The following is a 5,000-nucleotide window of genomic DNA, read 5'->3' on the forward strand; positions in this document are numbered from 1 at the left end:
CCCCCCCCCCCCAGACTGTGTCACAATAGCCGTCGCTGAGGTTCAGCTCATCCGATCAAAACCTAAAACACTGGTTCTCATCTGGGAAATAAATGAAGTGTTTGATTGATATCTTCAGTCCTGCGCCTTTCCTTTTGTCAGGACAATTTGAAAAATCACTGGATAGAAAATATACTTTCATATTAAGTCTCCAGATTATTCCCATTCAAAACAAAACAAAAGCTTGACTAATAGGTAGAGCAGGAGTTTATGCTTTATTGTTTCTGTGACTGATTAATGAGGGAAAGCAGTTTATTATCCCCTCCACATTAATCATTATCATCTGAGAAGGTCTGAATCATTTGTTTTTGAATTGGTTCTCTTTTTCTGCCACGGAAAAACAAAAATGCATAGTTGGTAAAGAAAAATGAGCAAGAGAGAATAATGGAGCGTGCATAATTCACAAGAGAAAGCACACCGTTGTATCTCACCATCCATTAGGATGCAGACTCAGATGGGGAGAAGCAGGAGCGCCGTCACAAATGGATTTCCTCATTTATTTTAATCAAAGTCACTGCTGGGCACATTCTCCAGAAATGTACTTCTGAAATGACAAAAGACCACAGAGTGGTCTGGCTGCACCAAAGTGCCGGCCTCGGTGCTCTGAAAAAAATTCTTAATTACTGCAGTTTTTTGTAAAATAATATGTATTTACAAGTGTGAGTGAACATTTCAGTTTACATCTTTCAAATCTTTGTGGGTTTTTTTTTTTTTTTATCAGGGTGGAGTATAAATACATAAGTACAAGAGAAAAGACAACATGGATTCATTTAAATTAAAAAACTCATTTCATCACCTCCGCTGATTTTATGCTCTTTTAGGCATGAAATTAAAATTTCACTCTTAAACAAAACAAGTGCCGCAGTTTAATCTTTATGAGCGTCGAAGCAGAAAGATGCTTCATAATCACATTTCAGGTTGAGCTCTCTGTCCTCCTGCACAGACAGACCCGTGGCCCTCAGAGCACAAAGGGAAGAGTGTCCTATGATCCACCACCGGATCAGTACCAGCACTTTTTCCAAGCTTCAGCAAGTCCAACGTGGCTCCCAGGAAAAGAATTAGCGAGGCATCCTCCGGAAAGGTTGATGATACAACAACACAGCCTGTTGACTCTGCAGTGAAACGGATCCTCCAGGCACATGTCACATTAGATGATGATCTGACTGAGAGTCAGTGCAACTGTGAGAGTCCTTCAGCTGAGACGAGGCACTGAAGAGGATGTGTGTGTGTGTGTGTGTGTGTGTGTGTGTGTGTGTGTGGCTGTGGATTGATTCATCATTTTTGATGGTAAATGGCAGAGAGTTTCATAGATGGTCAGTTAGGTTACATTTGGCTGAGTGTGAGCACGCCTGCCCTCCACTGCTCTCCATAATGAGAGGCCGGTTCCTCCTCACAGTGCAGCATTGTGGGAGGTTGGATGTGTCCTCTCTTCAGCCTCTTTGCCCTTGCACCTGTATGAATTCCTACAGATGTAAAAAAAAAAAAAAAAATTGATCATCCGGTTTTTCCGAATAAAACCACATAGTCACCTGTTGAAACACCTGTAACCGACTCTTGATCTGAGACAGTGAACGGCTTGAAGTGTCTCAGTTTGAAGATGGCAGACATGCAGAGGAACAGTGGACAGGATGCTGACACAGGGATGACAAAGTAGTATTGACTGACCGCAGTGGGTGTGCATGAAGCTGTGTCTGTGTTTGTGATTGAGGGATAGATAGATAGAAGAATCAAGCCCCACTTGCTATAAAATGGGTTTTCCCACTCACTCCATCTTCTTTTCCCCAATCCTTTGTGCCCCCACTGCTTTATAAACGACACGTTGAGTGTGCTCCTTGGCCTCCCATTAAAGGCAGCCAATCTAAAATGAGATCTGGTGGTCCTCCACAGACGCAGCAGTGGGTAAGACCAGCGCTGTGGCCACAGGTCAGTGAGCCATGTAAAGAAATGGGGAACCAGGGAATGGAAACAGCCGCCCTTCTCTGGCAGCCCATCCAACTCGTTTTCACCTCACTCTCACACATCTGTCACTCAAACATGTGCAGCACATGTGGATACGCAGGTGTGTATGTGTGTGTGTGCAAACAGTGTTCACACACACAGAGCCAGGTGGTACTACGCTTCAGGGATACCGATTAAAAACCATCGCAGGCTCCACATCAAGATTATTTAATTATATTGATGACCTAATTCTGCCCCCTTCTGTCTTAAAATAAGTATGGCAGCTGGAAGAAAATCCCGTGGGGCACCATAGACATTGTTAGGCAGCTCCGATTCATGTTCTTGTATCTCCTCCTCTGCAGAAATGACAGCTAATTAATCTTGATGGAGAACAGATATTTAGGCAACTAGCATATTTTAGACATGCCGCAATTTTCTCCAATGCAGCAATGAGACGAGACACTCCACGTTTCCCAGCCTGGAGGAATATACTTCCTTATCATGGATGTGTCAATCTGATATCCTCTGGGCTAAAGCGAGAAATATAATGTGGTTTTAAGGCAAAGCATCTCTTTGTTTTCAAATATTAAAACAAGCTTTCAGTTTTTTATCATTCTCAGTGGTACATATCTTTATAGGAATGCATCGTTGCCCTTTCCCATATCCTTCTGAAATCAATTCATATTTTGATATAAATCACATCTTTTATCTAATTTATTATTTGTGCTCTTTTCCTATCTCTTCTCAATTGAAATGAATCTGTGACCGATGTGAATTCTCATAATCCAACCAATGTGTTTTTAGGAATGATGAACCTGTCGACATTTATAACACATCTCTTGGAGAAAAAGGCCCACACACACGCACACACACACACACACACGCACACATACATACACGTATACATGCACACACACGCTCTTCAGATGAAAAATGATCCATTTATTTCACATCCAAAATGTGACTCATTAACCTGCCATTTGATGAATTCATGGAAAATAGCTTCTGCCTCTCACCACCTCTCCTTTCTTAGCCATCGCTGTATTTTCTACCCGGTTTAAGTCTTTAGAATAACACTCGAGCTGAAGCTGGAGGTCCCATGAAAAGAATTTACTTTAACACTTTTGTTAATGTCACCTTTGTCAACAGGAAAGGAGTTGATCCTTCTTTTTTTTTGTTGTATCTGAAGAGGCTCTTCTTGTCTTTCCTAAGTGTGCAGAACGTCTTTCAGTGATTGGGGTTGTTCGCCTTAGCGACGAACACCGGGTGCTCTTCTTTGTAAGCCTGGATTTTGTAAGCGCAAACCTTCCCATGTGAACAGATATAGTGCATCACACTGTCACACTCTTCAGTTGTGAGCTATGATATAAGCTTATATAATTGAACATTTCATTGCTGTTGATATTACCCTGTGATTTATAAGTAGCCTGATATAACTATTCTTCATATTAGAGATGGAGGCGTATGATCCTCTACTTTATTGTGCTGCAGGTTACATCCAGTGACGAGAATGTGCTGTAATTTTACAGCAGCAATTTTTTAAATGTTTTTCAAATGTAAAAGAGAAACTTAAAACATTTCAAATTCTCCTCGCTCCTTTAAGTTAAGTGTTCTCCTAAATCTGTTGAGGCAGTCCTAGAGCTAATCTTTTATAATCCCCTCTTTCTTTGTAGGCCATCTCTTCTCTCTGCACCAACTTTCTGCACCGATGTGTATGAAGGGCTGGTGGGATTATTAATAAACTGCTGGGAGAGTGTGTTTTAAGGACACAACAGCCACAGGCGAGTTTAGCTTGTTTGTGGGTATATCCATATCCGAGCTTGGTCAAAACAGAGACAGCAAAGTCTTTCCAACAACGGCTCATGCTGCATGTGTGTGTGTGTGTGGAGATGTACTTTACAGCTCCACACTTTCTATCCCTGCCTTGTTTTGCTCTTTTTAGGCGCGCCAGCAGCACAGCTCAGTGGATGGCAATGTCGCTCTGTCGGTCCACCACTTTAGTCCACACTGAAATATCCCAGCAGCTGTGGGATGGATCGGACCTTCATGGTTCCCGAACTATGAATCCTACTGACTCTGGTGATCCCCTGACATTTTCCTCTGGCAAAAACATCAAATTTACACTTTTGTTTTTAGTGAAAAGTCTCGACAAGTATTGATCGGAAGGAGGGGAGGTTTAGTGCAGATATACATGGTTACCATGACGATGAATCCCAATGAGTTGCCCTCCACCACCAGCATGGTTGTGGTTATATTGAAATGTCTTGACAGTCTCTTGGCGTGACGTTTGCTGCACGTTCATGCTGCCCTCAGGATCAACGCTAACCGCTCTGCTGGTCCTCTGAGATTCAATCCAGCGACACCAGGGTGAAACTGTTTCACACTGTTTAACATTCCCATCAGCTTGTTAGCAAATGTTAGCATGCTGAACTATGATGGTAAACATCAGCATGTTAGAACTGAAATAAAACTGAAATACTAAATACTACTAAAACAAAAACAATATCAACAAGTAATGATGATAATGATAATACTTAGTCATCATGAGTCCTAATTTAATCCTAATTAAAATACTAGGCTCTGTATATATATAAATATTTTAGGCAGAACATCTTATCTAAGGACTGAATATGTGTTCGTCCAGTGGGAGCCAAATTATTCTCTGAAAACTTTATTTTTTTATTGCAAGCATTTAGCAGCACTGACTGGGTCACTTACAGGCGCACTGTGCCAATTTCACTCATGAAATTAAGTTTTACAAAGAGTATTATTCAGCATGTGACAGCAGTTGTGTAATGTGCTCTGTGGCTCTGGAGGGAACTCTCTAAAGTCTGAGGAAATGGTGTCATCGGGATTATCTTGGCTTGGGCTTGAGTCTTGAATTTTTAACAGGAAGCCTGCATTGCAAACTGGAGGTGTGGGGTTTGAAAGAAATTGGTATTCAGGAGGTAGGGAGGACGGTGTAATGAAAGGCATTTATTTAGCTGCATTATGGGAATTGTAGGATTTAGCATTGTAGTTTG

The sequence above is a fragment of the Seriola lalandi genome, unplaced genomic scaffold, assembly GCF_002814215.2.
Source record: "Seriola lalandi dorsalis isolate HSWRI2012SDOR001 ecotype SW California unplaced genomic scaffold, Sedor1 jcf7180002054567, whole genome shotgun sequence".
NCBI lineage: Eukaryota > Metazoa > Chordata > Actinopteri > Carangiformes > Carangidae > Seriola > Seriola lalandi.